Source organism: Hypanus sabinus, unplaced genomic scaffold (genome assembly GCF_030144855.1).
Source record: "Hypanus sabinus isolate sHypSab1 unplaced genomic scaffold, sHypSab1.hap1 scaffold_199, whole genome shotgun sequence".
Classification (NCBI taxonomy): Eukaryota; Metazoa; Chordata; class Chondrichthyes; order Myliobatiformes; family Dasyatidae; genus Hypanus; species Hypanus sabinus.
In genome coordinates this window covers 600,842-623,063 of record NW_026780089.1, presented here as the reverse complement: position 1 = coordinate 623,063, position 22,222 = coordinate 600,842, and the positions used below count along the sequence as shown (strand labels likewise).

Below are 22,222 nucleotides of genomic sequence, written 5' to 3'. Positions count from 1 at the left end.
CAGAGCGATAAAAAGTCCAACACTTGCTGCAGCTCTGACGGGCCGTTACCCTGGAAACGGAGGAAATGGTTCACTGAAAATAAACAAAAAATGAAATAACAAACACAACTTCAGATGCTATGGGTTACATTATGGCAAAGGTTAACACTGTAGCCATTTTGTAAAGGTGAAACTAAAATAGAAATGACTGCTTTTTACCCTGCCACGTGCTGTGTTCAGTTAAACCACTGGTAGTCCTAACTGTCAAAAAAAAACAATTCTGGAAAAGATGGAAAGCAAAACTTGATTGTGAAGACAAAGTTTAAAAGAGAGTTTGTAGAAATATATCATTGTAGCAATAGGAACAGTCTGGGCAGAGGTTAAACAAGATGGTTGATATATATTATTGAGGTGATGGCATACAGACTGGACAGACGTTGAACAAGATGGTTGATATTTATCATTGAGGTGGTGGGATACAGGCTGGGCAGAGGATTAACAAGATGGTTGATATATATATCACTGAGGTGATGGGATACAGGTTGGACAGAGGTTGAACAAGATGTTTGATATATATCATTGAGGTGGTGGGATACAGACTGGGCAGAGGTTGAACAAGATGGCTGATATATAACACTGACTTGGTGGGACAGAGGCTGGACAGAGGTTGAACCAGATCGGCAGGTGATGAGCAGATGGAGCCAGATGGGAGAATGGGATCAAGGGCGGTCTCTGATGTTCCTCCCGCAATACACAGATAATAGATAATAATAGTACACACTGGTAGATAACAGATTCCAATATAACAAAGCCAGAACAAACAATAAGAATTTTGGTATATGTCATTTTCTACTCGACACACTTTATCAATTCACCGCAGAAAGTATCCCATTCGATACTTCACATCTTCATATGGATACTGCTCTTCCTTTAATTGAATGAAATAGCGGAGAACAGTGATTGAGCTGAGTACGTAATAGAAACCAACCCTCCCTCCATGGACTCTGTCTATACTTCCCACTGCCTCAGTAAAACAGACAACATAATGAAAGATCCCCACAACCCTGAACATTCTCACTTCTCACCCTCCCATCGGGGCGAAGATAAAATAACACAGAAACATGCCACTGGGCTCAAGGACGGTGTCCATTCTGCTGTTAGAAGCGAACAGCGTGACGAGTGGACTCCTGACCTCACAGTCTAAATCGATGTGACCTTGCACCACATAACTACCAGCACTGCACTTTCTCTGTAACCAGAATGATTTGTTTTACCTCAATGTACTGCTGCAATGTATTGATTTCTGTGGATGATACCAAAGGCATGATTTTTATTCCACCTCGGTACATGGAAAACATTCCACATTTCAATCGTGTGGAAATATTAGACAGCCTGGGTTGCTCCTTTGGAAATTTTGGAGGGAGTGGACACTTTTCCGAGAAACCCAGATAAATGAACAAGACTTAATTCTCTCATTAATAGGGCCAGATATCGGGAAACACTGTCAGCATTTCGGCAAGTTGTGGTAATGGAAAGAAGATGGAAATAAACTTCCCAGTCCCCCGAGAGGACGTGAGAGATCTGGATTTCTCTGTCCTGTCTGAACTGGGAAAGATGAAACTACTCATACACGTGGAGGAGTGTCCCGAGGGTGCGATTACTCTGGTTAACCCTCGCGGTCTGCAAGAACACAATAGGCCGAACGGCCGCTTCCAGTGTGCTGCAAATATGTAAAACAATTATCGACCCCAGGCATCCATACAAGTGAAGTTTGGATCCAGTACCGGCCCGGGTGATGGAGGTAAAGTTCACCAGGTACATCTTAATGGATGGGTTCAGTCTCGGCATCACCACCTCATCCCGCTCCCGGGACGCAGAACACCAGGAGCTGAACGGCAGCTCATCTCAGGCGGTTCGGTGTAAAGGTCCCATAACCTGGACCGTCCACGACAGGTTGTGTCCTGGAAGCGGGACGAGACCACCGGTTCGAGGATGTTAACGGGACTCCCTGCCCATCATCAGGTGCCCAACTTCCCCCGGGATCGACTTCCGTACTCACCGATGGGAAAATGTAGGTCACGTTTACCCGTAGTGACCGGTTATTAATACCCACCGATGAGAACTTGATCAATTGTTCCCGCAGAAAGCGATCGGTCCTCCGGCTCCCAGACGACGATCCGCTTCAACAGAGAACGGAACGAAAACCCCCGCCCATCCGGAGACTGTGAGAGTGGGGGCGGGGCCTCGGAAGCGAAACCCTCAGATGCTGCAGATCTGCGTTTGAAATGGGAGTGAGAACCTGGATCACGTGACGGGTGGAGGGTTTCCCGTCTGAACCGGTGACTCTGCTCCTCGCCCCTCACACACTGCCCGATCTACAGGCCGCATTTTACATATTATTTCATATTTAGCCCAGCTACATTTTTAATATCTCCCTCTGCATCTTCGCCGTCCCCATCGCTCCACCACCCGGTTCTCAGAGTTACTGGATCAATTCTCATCCCGGTCCGACACTGAATTCCCACCCGAAGAAGAATTGTGCAGGTTTCATTGAAATCACTTTTCCGTTTATAAACACTAATTTCTATTCACATTCCCCGGAGCCTCACTGGACAGTAACACTGAAACATCAAGTGAGAAACAGGAGGAGGTGGCCATTCAGCCCATCAAACCATCAACAAGATGGCGGCTGCTCTCCCATCTCAGCAAAATGTTTATACCCTATCCTCATTTCCTCGATCCCTTCGGTCTCCACACAACTGCCGGCCTCTGTTTTATGTGAAGACGATCACTGAGACTTCAACGTCCTCCAGGAATCAATCTGGTGAATCTCTAAAACAAACTCTCTCTTACTTGTTAGATAATCTTCCACAGAATTTGATTCCATTTCTGCAGCCCCGTGTTGTCCCAATCACTCACCTCCCACGCCTATCACTATTTCCACCTTCCCACCTCCCCCCTCACCTGGATACACCTCTCACTCCCCAGCTCTTGCCCCATCCCCACCCCTCACCTCTTTTCTCTGACTATTTCCGTCCACTCTCAGTCCAGTGGGAGGGGCTCGGCCCGAAATGCTGACGGACCATTTCCCTCCACAGATGCTGCCCAACCCACTGAGTTCCTCCGGCAGTTTGTTCTGTTGTCTGTATAACCCGTGTTAGTATGGGGAGCGGGATTTTACATCATATTCCAGGTACAATCTTAACAAAGCCCAAATAATTCTTACGGTCATTGCCACACTTAAACACGAGAAAGCTTGCAAACGCTGGAAATCCAGAGTAACACAGACAAAATTCTGGAGAAATTCACCACAGCAGACAGTGGCTATGGAAAAGAGTAAACTGTCCACAGTTTGGACCACGAGCCTTTTTCATTCCTGAGCAGGAGGGGGAAGTGATCTGAATACAAAGGTCGGGGGGGGGGTGTGGTGATAAAGTGGGGAGCTGGAAGGTGATAGGTGAAGTCAAGTGATGGTCAGTTCAAGGGCTGGAGAGGAAAGAATCAGAGCGTTGTCAATAGGAGAAAGGGAATGAGGGGACCCAGGGAGAAATGAAAGTTCAGAATGGGGGGGGGGTGGGCTTTGTTTACTGGAAGGAGAATTCATTATTCATACAATCAGGTTGGAGGGGACCCAGATGGATTATAAGATGTTGATCCGCCACCCTGAGGGCGGTCTCATCTTGGCACAAGAAGAGGCCATTGACCGGGACGTCGGAATGGGGATCAGAATTAAAATGTTTGGCCGCTGCAAAGTCTCCCTTGTGCCAGATGATACAGGGATGCTCGGCAAAATGGTCTCCCAATTTATGGCTGTTCTCACCAATGTAAACGAGGCCGCATCGGGGGCACTCGACAAAATAGATGACACCAGCAGATTCGCAGGTGAAGTGTCGCTTCAGCTGGAAGGACTGTTTTGTGTCTGAATGGAGGGGAGGGAGGAGGTGGACGGGTAGTTGTAGCACTTAGGCCACTTGTAGGGATAAGTGGATGGAGGGAGATTAGTGAGGAGGGATGAATGAACAAGGGAATTATGGAGGGAGTGATCCCTGTTGAAAGAAGAGGGTGGGGTGGGCGAGGAAGTTGAAAATATGTTTAGCTGTAAGATCTCTTTGGAGATGGTGGAAGTTGCAGAGGCTGAAGGGGCGGTAGGTAAGGACAAGAGCAACTCTATCACTGTTACGGTGGTAGGAAGATGGGGTGAGCACGGAAGTACGGTAAATGTGACTGAGGCCTGCATCAATAGTGGGGGGAGGACTGCCGGATCCTGTGAACAGATGCCGGGGGAGCAATGAAACTGAGAAAATTTACAGGTGATAGGCTGGGAAGAGTTATCGTCGAGATTATCACGGGAATCAGTAAGTTTATAAAAGATGTTGGTTAACAACCTGTCTCTGGAGATGGAGAGATCAGGAAAGCGCACGGATGCGTCAGAGATGGACCAGCTTACTCTAAATAGCTCTTGGCAGGCAAGTGTAGAGACGGCAGGAGGCCTGGCAGTCACGGATGTTGTTAGTATTTAAGGAGCTGAGTCACAGGGGTAGATTGAACAAGTTAGAAATCTGTGAAGCACAAGAGATTGTGATGAAACTTGTTTTATGCCACAGACCCCTACCATTAACCGTGGTGCCCGTGGCTCCCAGACTGCGAACCCCTGCCAGAGGTTTACAAAGGATACCCCTGCTTGAGGTATACAAACTATGATGGTATAGATAGCGTGAACTCATGTAGTTTTTTGCCCCTCAGGTTTGGTGAGGTCATGGATTTAGGGCAAAAAGTGGAATATTAAGGGGGAATCTGAGGAGGAACTATTTCGATCAGAATTCACGAATGCAAATTCAGGTTAAATTGCAAAATTTAAGAGAATTTTCTATGGGTACATGGATAAGGGAGGTATTGAGGGCTGTGGTCTGGGTGCACGTATATGGGCCTAGGCGGAGAATGACACTGACTAGATTGTCTGAAAGCCCTGTTTCTGTAAGGGAATGATTACATTGTGTGTCCTATACAATTCCATTTCCCAGGAGACGTAAATCATTCAAACGTAATGTTCTAAAAATAAATGAAAATGCAAGAAACAGTCAATAGATAAGGAATATCTGTGAAGTGAAACAAAGTTAATGTTTCAGCTCCAACTCGCTGTGTCGGAATGGCTTCAAACATTTTCTGATTTGATTTCTGGTCTCCTACAACTTGAGTCACAGACAGCTGAAAATGAGTGGGAATTTCCAAACATGGTGAGAAAACTGAACCAGAGGCAGAGAACCAACGATGCAAACACTGCGCAGATCGTTCCAGATAATCACTCGCACTGTGTTTTGAGATGTCCTCTCAGGTGTCTCTGGTGTCTCCGCTCCATTGTATCTGTGGCCTTTGGCTTCGGACTCCCCAACCCTGGGGAAGAATCCTTGGTATATTTGACTGGGCATCAACGGCATTACAGACTACGTTGGGGAAAATGGCGCTGACTGCATGAGTCACGTTCCCCTCCCGTGCGCTCTAAACAATGCTTCAAGGCTCGAAACTCGAGCAAGTCACGAAAGCTACACTCTCCGAGGAGAACAGCCACACAATGTAACAACAGCAGATGAGAGGACTGTGCAGAGATTCAACCCCTGTGAGGCAGCCGGGCCAGAAAACATCCCAGTCCATGTACTCCGTCAGTGTGGACACCAGCTCACTGATGACTTCACGGCCATCGTCAACAGTTCACTCATGTGTCTTCAAATCTATACCTTCAGAAGCAAATGACTACTGGCTAGCCTCTTCTTCAACGTCAACGAGACAAAGGAGATGGTTATCAACTTCAGGAGAACTTGCACCACTCACACACGTCTTTACATCAGCAGCTGTGGAAACCGGAAGCAGTTTCAAACTCCTGGGCGTGCACATCTCACACAACCCCTCATGGTCCCAGAACACATTCCACAATGCTCGCTCCCCAACATCTCTACTTTCTAAAAAGGCTGCAAAGAATGGACTATGTGCAGTGCATGCGGGAAAGAGGCCGGCAACAGTCCCACCCGGTCTTGCGCATGGACTCTTTGACCCACTCCCAACAGGAAAGGCTACGTGGCATCACCTCCAGGACCAGTAGACTCAAAAATAGTTATTTTCTCAAACAGTAAAGGAAATCAACACCTCCACCCAATAACTCACCGCTCCACACCCCCATCACCACTATTTTAAAATTTCCTGTCAGTCACCATATGTCCAGACACTCCTCTTCCTATTATCATTTCATGGACATACGTTCAATGTTTAAAGCTATCATATGTAGTGTGTGTTTTTATAATTGTGCTCTTTATCTTCCAGTGTTTTTTCTATTGTTCCTGCGTCAGATCCAGAATATGTTATTCTCCTTTTCACTTGTGTACTGGAATGACATTAAATAACTTGGATCTTGAATCCGAGAGAATATACCACGACCAACCAAATTATCTATGTCCCTTCCTGATTTTATAAACTTCTACAATACCACCTCATTCTCCTGTGCTCAGCGGAATAAAGATCCAGCTTGGCCAAACGTCTGCCTTTGAATAGGCCTGTAATAGCCTCACCAGTAATTTATGTAACCACAATATAATACCCATAACCCAAAGCTCAATGCCACAACTGATGAAGGCCAGCATGGTTAAAGCCTTCTTTGCTGAACTTTCAGGAAAACGTACAATTGTACTCCCCGGTTTCTCTGTTCCACACACTCGGTGTCCCACCATTCACTATTTCAGTCCCACCATGGACTGACTGTCCATCATGCACCATCAGTCACTCGTCCAATTTAAAAAACAGTTGCCATTCCACATCCCAACTCTATAACTGATCAAGATCTCTTTAAATTCATTGTATCCTGTTGTAATATCAAGCATACTTCCGAATTTTATATCAAACTTGCTGACGATGCCATGCACATTCACATTCGAGTTAATGTCCTGACCAATGAATTATAGAGGCCTCAGTGCTATCACTTGCATGCCACTCGTCACAAACCTCCATTCAATAAATCAATCTTCAGTCTTCACTCTCTGCTTCCTGTCATCGAGTCGGCTTGACAGATAAAACGTGTTGTAGTCGGTGATATCCGTACAACCAATGTCCAATCTCGCGGATCCTCGGCTTCACTGCAGACTGAGAAGTTCCCAATAAACACCTGTATAATTACCAAGTGGACTGAAGCCCCAAACAGCCCATTCCATTTTCTCAGAGACTTCGTCCCAATATAATAACACACAACTCTGCGATGTTTGGTGCCAGCGATTTGCCGTGGTGTTCCTGACATTTCCAATTCACAAACTATCGTGAATTGGAACCTAATGACCCTCTGCCGGTGCCGGTGCTCAGGCTGGTTCCCCGGTCGGTACAGAGGATGAGGATGTCCTTCAGCCTGTCCACAGCAGCTAAACCGAGCACATTTGATCCCTGTGTCATCGCTGTGTGGGATCTAACCCTGCACTGTTAGCTGCCATTTTTCCCACAGTGTGGCAGGAACAAAATGTTCATAATGTAAAATTATGCAATAGAAAATGCTGGGATCTCAGCTACATCTGTGAAAGTAGAAATAGTGGAAGACCCAGTTTCATAATTGGGGCTGCTCAAGGTGCTGTCGACCTGCTGGGCGTATCCTGCATTTTCTTCTTCTTGCTTTAAGTTCCCTGCAACAGTAGTATTTCCTCTCTATTGAACACACAGATACAATCTGATTGTAGAAATGTTTGTGTCACCCCAAACTGTTCGGCCGTGTGATGAAAATGCCATCGCCACAACCATTAATATGTTAGTTCTCAGTCCACTCTGACCCTGGTGTAATACATTCCACACAGTCAATGCTCACAGCCTCCTTTCCTCCCACTGTCACTCTGTTGCATTTGCTCCAGAGGCCACTGACAGGATGCTGAGAGGCAGTGACCAAAGAGCGATAAAATTGTGCAACTCCTGTTGCAGTTCTGGCCAGTTGTTACCGTGGAAACGGAGGAAGTAACTCGCCAAAAGATAATTGAGAGAGGAAATAACAAAATCCACATCATCCGCTATGAGTTACATTGTGACAAAGATTAACAAAGCAGCCATTTTGTAACAGAAACACTGAAATTTTAATGGCTCTATTTACCCCGCGTGTCGATTCAGTTAAACCTCTGGTAGTTTTAGCCAACAAAAAGCAATTCCTGGAAAACTCAATGAGGTACAAGGCGGAAGAAAATACTTCACAATGAAGACAACTGTTGGAAGAAACGTTGTTGATATAAGTATAGCACTGAGCTGATGGGATACCTGCTGGACTGAAGAAAGCAGAGAACTGTGACACAGCTGAGCAGATCAGAGAAACAAGTCTCCCCTTCATGGACTCTCTCTGTCCTGCCCGCAGCCTCAGTAAAGCAGGCAACATAATCAAAGATCCGCACAGACCTGGACATTCTCACTTCTCACCGCCCATCAGGTTGAAGACGAAATAAAACAGAAACGTACCACCAGGCTCCAGGGAAGTTTCTATTCTGCGAACTGAATGTTCCCCAGTGTGATGAGATCGACTCCTGACCTCACAGTCTAAATCGATGTGTCCTTGCACCACACATCTACGTGCTCTGCCCTTTCTTTGTAACCAGAATGATTCGTTCTCCTCTGTTATTGATTTACCCTGTCTCACCTCAATGTACTGCTGTAATGTATTGATCTGCATGCATCATCCCGATTACAAGATTTTCACTGTACATCGGTACATGACAAAAATAAACAGGCTCCCAATTTAAATTGTGCAGAAATATTAGAAAACTGGCGTCTTTCCCTGAGTAATAGCAAGCTTAATTTTCTTAGAAATCCATTTAAATTAATAAAGGCTTAATTCTCCCATCAATAGGTCATATATCGGAAAACACTAGTTGCATTGCGCAAGGTCGTAGCATAGGAAAGAAAGCAGAATTTATCCGAGAGGATATGACAGATGTGGATCTCACTGTCGCCTGAACGGGCTAACAGTTAAACTACGCATAGACGTGGATCAGTGTGCGGAAAGTACAATTACTCTGTTTAACCTTCTCTGTCTGCAAGAACACGAAAGCGAATGGCCGCTTTCCGTGTCCTGGAATGGTGTGAGACAATAATCGGCCACGGGCATCGATCCAAGTGAAGTTTGGATCCGGACCGGACCAGATGATGGAGGTAAAATTCCCCAGGTACAAGTCATCGGACGGGTGTAAACCCGGCATCAGCTCCTCATCCCGCTCCTAAAACCCGGGCACCAAGGTCTGAGCGGCGGCTCAACTCAGGCGGCTCGGTGTGAAGGTCTCACAACCCAGACCGACTCCGTCGGATTCTGGCCACGAAGGGATGAGAGGCCGCCAGTTCAGGGAAGTGAACGGGACTCACTGTCCGACATCAGACGTACCGGCTCGGGACCGGCCTCAATACTCACCGATGTAAACTTGATGTAATTGCCCCGTAGGCAGTGATCGGTCTCTCGGCTCCCCGACGGCGATCCGTTTCAATACAGAGCGGAAAGAAAGCCACCGGCCAGCCCGGAATTGAGCATGTGCAATGTGATCTCGCGTCTTGACAGGGGCGGGCGGGACCTCGGAAACAATCCCGCAGATACTGCAGCTCCGCGATTAAGGGCTCACGTGACCGATGGGTTGGGTCTCCCCTGGCAATATCATGATCAGGTTCAATACCCCCAACATATCTCATGAAATTTATTGTCTTTGGTCTGTACCCAAATGCAATAAAGAGCAATATCGGTAATACCTGAATTGCAGCAGATACATATTATATATTTAAATTAGATAAATCGTGCAAAAACAAAATGTTAAAAACAAAACAAAATTCAGTGCCAGAACTGATGAAGGCCAGCATGGTTAAAACCTTCTCTTCCACCCTCGATACTTTCAGTGAATTGTACACATGCACTCCCAGATCGCTTTGTTTCACAGCACTTGATACCCCGCCATTGACTATACCAGTCCCACCGTGGTTTGACTGTCCATAATGACCCATCCCTCACTTGTCCACGTTAAAAAAACCTTCTGCCTTTCCACATCCCGTCTGCCAAGATTCCTTTAAAATTCACTGTAACCTGCTGTAATATCAAGCAGACTCCTGAATTTAATGTCAAACTCGATGACCAAGCCATGTACATTCATATTCAAATTAATGTCATGAATAATGAATTGTAGAGGTCTCAATACTGACATTCACATCCCACTCGTCCCGGCCACCATTCGCTAAATCCATCTTTAGTAATTACCCTCTGCTACTTGTCATCGAACCCTGTCAAAACAGTTATCTATTTCCAAAGCTCTAAAATACTTGATCTGATTGACGCCCCACTGTGTGGTGTAGTCGGTGATTTCCCCACAATCAATGTCTAATCGCTCCACTGCCGCTTCACTGCAGACTGGGACAATTCCAATCATACCTGTACAGTTGCCAAGGTGGACGGAAACCCATATACTGCACACTCCATATATTCGGAGACTCCATCTCAATATTATCACGCACATAAAGACGCCTGTGCGAAGCTTTGCTGCTTGTAGAATTACCTACCTGGACTGAAGCTAGTATACTGACCGTTCATTATTCCCAGGGACTCCATCCCAATATCCTAACCCACAACCCTGCGAAGCTTTGGTGCCGGCGACATGCCATTGTGTTCCTGCCATTTCCTATTCACAAACTAAGGAGCCCTCTGGCGTGGCAGGGGCTCAGGCTGGTTCACCGGTCTGCACGTTTTGAGAGGATGAGGACATACTTTTGCTTGTCTCCAGCAGCTAAACTGAGCACATTTGATCACTATATCATTGTTGTGTGGGATCTTACCCAGCACAATTTGATGCCATTTTTCCCACAGAGCAGCAGGAACAAAATGTTTTAACGTAATATTATGCAATAGAAAATGCTGCGAACTCAGTACATCAGGCTACATCGGTGAAAGGAGAAGTGGTGGAAGACCCAGTTTCACAATTGGGGCTATTCAAGTTGCAGCCGACCTGCTGAGAGTTTCCTGCATTTTCGTCTTCTTGTTTTAAGTTTCCCGCAACCGTAGTATTTCCTCTCTATTTAATACACAGATATATACCGAGTTCAGAAATATTTGGGACACCCCAAGCTGTTCAACAGATTTGTGTAAACACAATCGCCACCACCATCAATTTGCTAGTTCTCAGTTCATTCCCACCCTGGTGTAATACAGTCCACACAGTCAATGCTCACAACATCCTTTCCTCCCACTATCATTCTGTTGCACTTCCTCCTGAGGCCGCTATCTCTGTGCAAATTGTGCAAATCCTTTTGCAGTTCTGACCGTTTGTTACTGTGGAAACGAAGGAAGTAACTCGCCAAAAGATAACAGAAAAAGGAAATAACAAACTCAACACCATCCGCTATGAGTGACATTATGACAAAGATTAACACGGCAGCCATTTTGTAACAGAAAAACTGAAATTGTAATGGCTCGATTTACCCCGCCTCTTATTGATTCAGTTAAACCTCTGGTAGTTCTAGCCAACAAAAAGCAATTCCTGGAAAAGTCAATGAGGTAAAAGGCGGAAGACAATACTTTACAATGAAAGCAACGGTTAGAAGAAACGTTGTTGATATACGGTCACCATTGAGCTGATGAAATAAAACACAAAAATACAACTCTGCAGATGTTGTGGATCAAGGAATACATTCACAACGCTGGAAGCATCCGTGAGGAAAGAGTAGCCAAAGTTTCGGGCCGAGACACTTCATCAGGAATGAGATACATGCTGATGATATACCTGCTGGGCAGAAGACAGCAGAGAACTGTGACATAACTGTGCACATCAGAGAAACGAGTCTCCCCATCGTGGACTCTGTCTGTCCTGCCCACAGCCTCAGTAAAGCAGGCAACATAATCAAAAATCCCCACAGACCTGGACATTCTCACTTCTCACCCTCCCATTGGTCGAAGATAAAATAGAACAGAAACATAACATTAGGCTCCAGGACCGTGTCCATTTTGCTGTTATAAGCGAACTGAATGTTCCCAGTGTGACGAGATGGATTCCTGACCCCACAATGTACCTCGATGTGACTTTGCACCACATATATACCTGCACCGCACTTTCTCTCTAACCACAATAATTTGTTACGCTGTTATTGATTTACCCGATTTCACCTCAATATACTGTATTGACCTGCCTGGATTTTACTGATTACAAGACTTCCACTGAACCTCGGTACATGACAAAAATAATAAACTCTTTCCCCATTTTAATTGTGCGGAATTATAAGACAGCTGGAGTCTTCCTTTGGAAATTCAGGAGGGAAACTTCATTTTCTGATAAATGCATTTAAATGAATCTGCGGCAGCACCAGAATGCAATACATAACAATATCGGACACAATGAAATGCAATAAGTATATAATTAAATAAGTAGTGCAAAAATACAACAGAAAACTAATAAACCGATAGCCCGTTTTAATCGTGTGGAAATGGTATTCGGCCTAGATTGCTATTTCTGAACTTCTAGAGGGAGGCTTAAAAGAAGTTTAAAAATTTTTGAGAAGCCCAGATGATTGGAAAATGCTTAATTCTCTCAGAAATACGATCAAACATCGGGAAACACTGGCTACGCTTAGCAGGTCATAATAGTGGAGTGGAGTCAAGAAAAAAAAAAAGCCTTCAATGAGTGAACGTGACAGATCGGGATCTCACTGCCTTGTCTGAACGGACGGAAAATGAATCTACACATACACGGGGGGATAAAAACCCGCAGATGCTGCAGATCTGTGGTAAAATGGGAGCGGGAAACGGGATCAGGTGACTTGTGGGGGTTCTCCTTAATGAACCGGTGACTCCGCTGATCGCCCATTACATACCGCCCGACCCATATGCTGCATTTTCCACAGTATATCATATTGACAGCAGATACATTTCAACGCTTTGCTCTGTACACTTCCCCTTTCCGCTTTCCCTGGTCATAGAGTCAAGAGCTCATCCCCATGCCGGGCTCACATAGAATTTATACACAGAACGGAACTGTGCAGGTTTGATCTAAATCAGTCTATGTTTATAAACACTAATTTCTATTCACAATCCTCTGGCCTTAATGTACAGGAACACTGAAACATCAAGTCAGAAACACCAGCAGGGGCCATTCAGCCCGTCTAACCATCAACAAATGGAGGCTTTTCTTCCATCTCAGCCACATGTTTCTGCCCGATCTTCATTTCCTCGATCCCTTCGGCTCCACACATCTGCCGGCCACTGTTTTATGTAAAGAAGGTCATTGAGTCTTCAACGCCCTCTGTGCTGGGGACTTGCAAACATTTACCACCCTCCAAGTGGAGACATTTCCTCATCTCAGTCTCGAACAGTCGTCACCTGTCTCAGAGACTCGGATCCTCAGTTCACTCGTTAAAGATGTTTGGTATTTCAGTGTGTTCACTTGTCAGTCCTCAATTCCCCAAATGGAAGAGTTTTCGAATTTGATCGCTCTTCATTTAAGAATTCCAACAGCCTCGGAATTAGTCTGCTGAATTTTTATCGCACTCTCTGTAGCAAATACTCCCTAACCTCTTTGTCAATACTCTATGAAAATAATTTCCTCAAAATGCAGCAGGCAGGCATCAGGTCAGATAGCATTCATAGAAATGTGCAAACAGTGGACATTCCGGGCCAAGACCCTCGTTTTGGACTGAAGATAAGTAAGAGGGGTTCCACAAAGAAGTAGTGGGCAGGTGAAAAGCAGTAAAAGGTCAGACTGGCGAATAGGGTAAGTGTGGAAATTGGTAATGTTGATCACCAAATTGAGAAATCGATATTCATACCACGAGGTGAGGGAACCCAGCCGGAAGTTAACGAGCTGACCGTCCACCGCGAGGGTGGCCTCATCTTGGCACCATCATTTGCAGCTCTGTTCTGACCCCACCACTCAGTTCCCAACCACTGTCGCCACTTCTACCCCACGGCCTCCCCCACACCATGATCAACCTCTCCCTCCCCAGCCCACCCTTATACCCACCCCTCACCTCTTTTCTCTGACTATTTCCCGTCCACTCTCAGTCCAGAGGGAGGGTCTCGGCCCGAAATGTTGACTGTTCATTTCCCTCCACAGATGCTGCACGACCTTCTGAGTTCCTCCCGCAGTTTGTTCTTTGGTCTGTATAACCCGTGTTTTTATGAGGAACAGGATATTACACCATATTCCAGGTAAAATCTCATCAAATCCCAAATAATTTTCACTTTGCCGATACCCACCACTCCAGGGATCAGTCTGGAGAATCTTCATCGCACTCTCTATAACAAATACTCTCTAACCACTTTGTTAATCCTCTATGGAATTAAATTCCATCTTCTGCAGCCTCGTGTTGCCCCAACCACTCACACCCCCACCCTTGTCACTATTTCCACTTTCCCACCTCCCCCCTCACCTGGATCCACCTCTAACTCCCCGGCTCTTGCCCCATCCCCACCCCTCACCTCTTTTCTCTGACTATTTCCCGTCCACTCTCAGTCCAGAGGGAGGATCTCGGCCGGAATGTTGACGGTCTATTTCCCTCCACAGATGCTGCCCGACCCACTGAGTTCCTGCGGCAGTTTGTTCTTTGGTCTGGATAACCAGTGTTAGTATGGGGAGCGGGATTTTACACCTTAATACAGGTACAATCTAAACAAAGCACAAAGAAGTGAAGTCATGTCACTCCCTTACACAATAACATTTACAATAAGCACAATGTACCTTTGACCTAACCCCTACCCACTGCCGGGAATGTGGAATAATCCTTGTTCCAAGCCTGCACCAGTATCGCTTTCCTACTCCTCTGACACAACACTTCAGAATGCATTGCTGCTTCTTCCTGCTCCTGCTGTCAAGTTTACTTAGTCCATTTACTGACTCGTCGAACCCTTTTCTCGAACTATCTTTCTTCATCTCAGGAGGTCGTATATCCACTGACATCTTGTATAAACTCATTGATTCTCTCAGCTACCTGCACTATACCTATTCCATCCCTTCTCTCAGTTCCTCTGTCCCCGCCGCATCTGCTCTCAGGATGAGGCTTTTCATTCCAGAACTAATGAGATGTCCTCCTTCTTCCTTTCTTCCCCAGCAATCCTGCCCTAATCCGCATTTATTCCGCCCATCTTCCGTCTGCCCTCAGCCCATCCACCCGCGGCCCCACAAGGGAGATGTTTCCTCTGGTCCTCATCCACCACACCACCAGGTTCTGCGTCCAGCGCCCAATTCTCCGTAGCTTTCGCCATCTCAACGGGATAGTAGCAACAAACATATCTTTCCCTTACCCCCCAACCCCACACTTCCGCACCCTACGCGACTCCCTCGTCCATTCTTCCTTTCCCGCTGATCGCCCTCCTTGAGGTTTTCCTTGCGAGCGTCACATGTGCCAGACCTGCCCCCAGGAAGCACAAGTTCCTCTTTATATTAGATACTGTCTAATCTTGTTGTTAACATTGGGTTTGTTACAGGGCCTCAGAGTCTGCAAACAGGTGGTTGTTAGGAAGCAGAAGCTGACGGTGAGAAGCTGTTTCTTGGACTTGAGTTCCGCGCTTAGTGATGTTCCCGGGGTGACACCTATTCCTATCTGTCGTGTAGATCGATAATTTGGTTCAGAAGGTACAGGATATGGTTAGTGAGTCGGCACAAATTAAGTTCAAGCAATTACATTTCTGAAAGACAGTAAGTATAAACAAACACCTCTTATTCCCGCTTCCCACTCAGAACTGACCAAAATCTACTTCAAAACATGCAAAAGCTTGAAATGAGCAAACACTGAGGGAATGTGAGTGGCTTTAAAGAGCTGGGCTGCTGACAACACATTACCAGACTTGGAGTGATTGCAGCTCGGTCTGACATAGGCATACCTGGCACATTCAGTCCCATTCCAATTGTTTCCTACCTTCCTTTGTATTGATATGCAATGTCGAAAGGACCAGTGTTTGACTAAATGAGACTCACCAGACTTTCTGCTGACCGAATCAATGGAAACTCTGAGTCAGGAGGGTTCTGTCCAGTCGGTGCTCTCAGTCTTCGGGCTGGTTCACTTGTTGCTGTTCCCTCGTCTTCAGTCGTGGTTTCCTTTCAGTTGCGGTTTTTCTTCCAATAAATCGCTCATCGCAGGTCTAACTTTAACTAGACAGATAATAAAACACATTAGCAATACAAATGAGAAAAAAAAATATTTCTGTTTATCGAAGTTTAAATGTTGAAGACAAATATAACGATCTCAAAGAACAAATCTGAAATTGCCCCTCGCACTTCCCAATGCCTGATATGGGATACGAAGGAGTCATCGTTCAGTTATGACCCGACACAAGATGTAGGAGGAGAATTCGATGATTCTGTCTATCGAGTCTGCTCCACCATTCAAACATGATTTTTATTCTAACGCCATATTCCTGCCATCACCCTGCAACCCTGAAGCTACTGAGCAAACATGAACATATTTAAACCTGCCATAAATATGCGCAAAGGGCAGCCTCCACCACCGTCTGCGCCAACAGTTTCCACACAGCAGCCATCCTTTGGCTGAAGAGATTTTTCTCAGGCAAGGCTGCAAGCCCGGGTGTTGTCAGCCCCGGGGTGCTCAAAGCCTGTGCCCCCCCCCCTCCAGCTATGAGGAGTACTTCACCATGTCTTCAACCTGAGCCTGAGTCTCCAGAGGATTCCTGTGCTGTGGAAGACGTCCTGCCTCGTTCCTGTACCGACGAGACCGCGCCCCAGTGGCTCCAATGACTACAGACCGGTGGAAATGACCTCACACATCATGAAGACGCTGGAGAGACTTGTTCTAAAGCAGCTCCGGCCTTTGGTTAGGCCACACTTAGACCCCCTCCAGTTCGCCTACCAGCCCCGACTAGGATTTGAGGATGACATTGTCTACCTGCTGAACCGTGTCTATGCCCACCTGGACAGCCGGCAAACACTGTGAGGGTCATGTTTTTTGACTTCTCCAGTACATTCAACACCATCCGCCCTGCTCTGCTGGGTGAGAAGCTGACAGTGATCCAGGTGGTTGCTTCCCTGGTGTCATGGATTATTGATTACCTGACTGGCAGACCACAGTACATGCGCTTGCAACACTGTGTGTCAGACAGAGTGGTAAGCAGCTTTGGGGCTATACAGGTCCTTTCTTCCTTATTTTCACTATCTACACCTCGGACATCAAATACTGCACAGAGCCTTGCCATCTTCAAAGGTTTTCTGATCACTCTGCCATAGTTGGATTTGTCAGCAAGGGAGATGAGGCTGAGTAGAGGGCTACGGTGGGAAACTTTGTCACCTGGTGTAAGCAGAATCATCTGCAGCTTAATGTGAAAAAATTTAAGGAGCTGGTGGTGGACCTGAGAATGGCCAAAACACCGGTGAGCCCTGATTCCATCCAAAGGGTCAGTGTGGACATGGTGGAGGATTACAAGTACCCGAGGATTCGAATTGACAATCAACTGGACTGGTCAAAGAACACTGAGGCTGTCTACAAGAAGGGTCAGAGCCGTCTCTACTTCCTGAGGAGACTGAGGTCTTTTAACATCTGCCAGACGATGCTGTGAATGTTCTACGAGTCTGTGGTGACCAGTGCTATCATGTTTGCTGTTGTGTGCTGGGGCAGCAGGTTGAGGGTAGCAGACACCAACAGAATCAACAAACTCATTCGTAAGGCCAGTGATGTTGTGGGGTTGGAACTGGACTCTCTGACGGTGGTGTCTGAAAAGAGCATGCTGTCCAAGTTGCATGCCATCTTGGACAATGACTCCCATCCACTCCATAATGTACTGGTTAGGCACAGAAGTACATTCAGCCAAAGACTCATTCCACCGAGATGCAACACTGAGCGTCATAGGAAGTCATTCCTGCCTGTGGCCATCAAACTTCTCAAATCTTCCCTCAGAGTGTCAGACACCCTCAGCCAATAGGCTGGTCATGGACTTATTTCCACTTGGCATAATTTACTTATTATTATTTAATTATTTCTGATTTTATTTTGCTATATTTCAACTCTATTCTTGTTTGGTGTGGCTGTAACAAAACCCAGTTTCCCTCGGGATCAATAAAGTATGTCTGTCTGTCTGTCATCACAATTTTAAAAGTAGGCGTCTTTATTCTAAGATGGTGCTCTCAGAGCACAAACTCTGTCTAATGGAAACATCCTCTCCATGTCCAATGTATTCAGGCTTTTCAGAATTCAGTAGGTTTATTAACCATACATTCCCCCACCACCCCCACCGTTCCTCTGAACTCCATCCAGCACAGGTCCAGAACCATGAAATGCTCCTCAAACATAACACCGATCATTCCTGAGATTATTCATGTGAACCTTGTTAGCAACAACTGCACTGAACAGATTCCCAGGAACAACAGGCAAATTGATACCAGAACAATTTACTGCGAAAAGTTGTGCTTGCTTTAATGTTCTACTATCACACAACGAGCTATTTCGATTTCCAGGTTAAATCAGGTCCATTTCAGGAAATATAAACCGGTCCAGGGTGAAAGTAATAAAAGGAAACTGGAATTACCAGGAACACTCAGCAGATAAGGAACAGCTGTGGGGAGAAGAACAAATTTGACGATTCAGGTTTACACATTTCGTCACAATTACTTCAAACATTTTCAGTTTTTACTGCAGATCTCCAGTATCTTGAGTTTCTGCTAGATTTCCACTGCCTGGCAGGCGTGTGACAGTGAAGGGGGATTTACAAACACGGTCTTAACAGTGAACACACAGACCAGAAATACTCGCTCAACACCTCATAAACCTGGGCAGGTTGATCCCCGGGTCCATTTTACTTGAAGCTAAAACTATGATATCCCATGACCTAACCTCACAGGGTCACAAGGCTGAACCTGTCACTTACAGACGCCAGAAACTTCGCACATCGTCCTCACATCTCACAGCAAGTGGTGTATTCAGGGATATACCCACAGCCAATGTCCAGATGCCCGAGACTTCGGATTCATTTGGAAGGAGGAGCATCATGTCCCATCTGTATAAGTACTAAGGATTAGAGCCCAGACCTCAACACTAGGACTCCTTGTTACCGGTATAATGTTGCAGTGCTTCCGCCAATCAGAGTTCAGAAACTAACACTCCATCAACCTATGGCCGAACGGGAACCTGATGGTCATCTGAATGGACCAATGATCGGGCGCGATAACCTGGGCGAGAGTCACAAGACACTGGGGATATGATTCGCATTGTGCCCTGCAGCTAAACTGAACTCAATTTATCATTTTCTTATTGTTAAATGAGGGTTTACCCAGCACAATTGGTCATCACATTTCCTGTAGGCTAACAGGGATAAAATGTTTTTAATATAAAATTGAAATAATAGTGATGGAAACTCTTTTCACCAGATTAGATTTGTGGAAAGAGAAACTGCGGAAGAGCCAGTATCAGGACTGGGACTGTCCAAGTTGCTGCCTGATCTGCTGAATGTGTCCAATGTTCTCTCTTTTTACTTTAAATTATGCACAGCTATTGACTGATTACAAGACATTTGTGATGGCCTGAACAAAGTTGTACAAATGTAATGCCCATATTCATTAGTTTTGTCTTCATTCCAATACAGGGATAATACAGTCAATACAGTCAATGCTTACAACATCCTCCCCACCCCACTATGTTACATCTGCTCCCGAGGCCGCTGTCTCTCACTGAGGGACCGTGACCAGAGAGCGATAACAATGTGCACCACTCCCTGCAGGTCACATGGGCTGATACCCTGGCAACAGAGAAAGTGGCTCTCCAAAAATGACAAAAAATTAAAGTACCCGACTCAAATTTAAATGCTGTCAAGATTAACATTTCGCCATTTTGCAACGTTGCAACTAAGATTGTAATTATTGATTACAGACTGGCCAGAAATTGACAAGAATTTTGAGATATATCATTGAGGTGCTGAAATACAGAATGGACAGGGGTTGAACAAGGTGGTTGATACATATTATTGAGCTGGTGGGATACAGACTGCACAGAGTTTAAACAAGTTGCGCGGGGAATGAGCAGATGGAACCAGATGGGACAAGGGATCATCATTAGTTTTCCCTGCATTCCAACACAGGAATTATTCAGTACACACAGTCAATGCTCACAAATCCTCCCCACCCCTTTATCAGTCCGTTACATGTGGTCATGGTCCACTAACTCTCACTGAGCAACGGTGAACAGAGAGCGATATAAATGTTTACCACTCCCTACTGGTCACATGCGCTGTTATTCTGACATGCAGAAAGAGGCCCTCCAAAAATGACCGAAAAAGTAAGAAACGGGTTCAATTTTAAACGCTCTGAGTCTCATTATGACAAGATTAACATGATTCAATTTTACATGTACTTGTTCAAAATAAGTCTGTGAACCTTGGTTTTCAATAATTGGTGCGACCACACCCCACCCCCACACCCTGTACAGCAATAACCTCAACCAAGTGCTTCTGGTAAATGTTGATCTTAAAGCACATCGACTTGGAGGAATTTTAGGCCATTCCGCGTTACGAAACTGCTTCAACTCTGGGATGTTCGTGGGATTCCTTGCCTGAACTGTTGCTTCAGCTATACAACAACATCCCTATGGGATTAACAATAGGATTTTGACGCGGACATTCCAAAAACGAATTTTTCTTTTGAAATCACTCTCCTATCGATTTACTCTTGTCTTTCGGATCATTGTACTGTTGCATTATCCAACTTGAATTAAAACAGTTGTCAGACTGCTACCCTGACAGCCTCTTGTAAAGTGTCTTAATATAACATTAAAACAATGGCTATTTTATAACGTTGAAACTAAAATTGTAATGTTTGTCTTTACCTTACCTTATCCTGCATTAAACAAATCCACTGCTATTTCTAGGTAACAAACACCGTTCGTGCGGCAAAATACTTGAGAATGAGAACACGGTAGTAGTTTCCAAAGATTACAGCCTGAACAGCAACTCTCCCAGGACCCCTTGCTCCGGTAATATGATGCAGTGTTTCGGCCAATCAGAGTTCAAAAACTAACACGCCATCAACCCACGGAAGAACAGGAGCCTCATGATAATCTGGCTGGACCAATGATCGGGCTGTAAAACCAGGGCGTGAGTCAACAGACACCGGGGATACGTTTTACATTGTCTCCAGCAGCTAAACTAAACTCAATTTATCATTATCTTATCGTTAAATGAGGTCTTGCCCAGCACTATTGGCTATCACATTTCCTGTAGGCCAACAGGAATAAAACGCTTTTAATATAAAATTGAAATAATAGTGCTGGACTCTTGTTTCATCAGATTAGATTTGTGGAAAGAGACCCTGTATCAGAATAAGACTGTCCAAGTTGCTCTCCGATCTGATGAACACAACATCCTTCCTGCCCCACTATCAGTCAGTTACATCTGCTCCCAAGGCCACTAACTCTCAGTGAGGGGCAGGGACCAGAGAGAGAAAAATGTGCACCACTCCCTGCAGATCCTGTGGCTGTTCCTGGCAACAGGGGAATTGCCTCTCCAAACGTCACCAAAACAGACTCAACTGTAAATACTGGGAGTTCCGTCTGGCAAAGATCAACTCAGCAGCCATTTGGTAACATTGAAACTAAAATTGTAGTGGCTGTCTTTACCCTAGCTCATGCTGTATTCAATAAATCCTCAGGTACTTCCAGGTAACAAACACCGATTTCAGAAATAAATAAATGAGATAAAATACGTCACAATGAAGACTGGACAGAGGTTGAACAAGATGGTTGATATATATCATTGAGGTGGTGGGATACAGAATGGGCAGAGGTTGAACAAGATGGTTGATATATATCATTGAGGTGGTGGGATACAGACTGGACAGAGGTTGAACAAGATGGTTGATATATATCATTGAGGTGGTGGGATACAGACTGGACAGAGGTTGAACAAGATGGTTGATATATATCATTGAGGTGGTGGGATACAGACTGGACAGAGTTTGAACAAGATGGTTGATATATATCATTGAGGTGGTGAGATACAGAATGGGCAGAGGTTGAACAAGATGGTTTATATATATCATTGAGGTGGTGGGATACAGACTGGACAGAGGTTGAACAAGATGGTTGATATATATCATTGAGGTGGTGGGATACAGACTGGACAGAGGTTGAACAAGATGGTTGATATATATCATTGAGGTGGTGGGATACAGACTGGACAGAGTTTGAACAAAATGGTTGATATATATCATTGAGGTGGTGGGATACAGGCTGGACAGAGATTGAACAAGATGGTTGATATATATCATTGAGGTGGTGGGATACAGGCTGGACAGAG

At 45.4% G+C, this 22,222-nt stretch overlaps 1 protein-coding gene across 4 annotated transcripts in view; it reads right to left on the bottom strand.

The window, feature by feature from the left end:
- LOC132387563 (NACHT, LRR and PYD domains-containing protein 3-like) overlaps positions 1-16,082 on the bottom strand; it is a 68,508-nt gene extending 52,426 nt beyond the window's left edge. Inside the window, exons 1-2 of one of the 4 annotated variants that reach the window (XM_059959942.1) lie at positions 15,909-16,082; positions 14,414-14,600 (exon numbers count right to left, since the gene is read on the bottom strand). The gene's annotated coding sequence lies outside the window, so the exon portion shown is untranslated. Of the gene's footprint in view, positions 1-2,992; positions 3,014-13,962; positions 14,009-14,413; positions 14,601-15,908 lie in introns of those variants that run through there. The other 3 variants (XM_059959944.1, XM_059959945.1, XM_059959946.1) reach the window with 3 other exon arrangements.
- Positions 16,083-22,222: the final 6,140 nt, after the last annotated feature.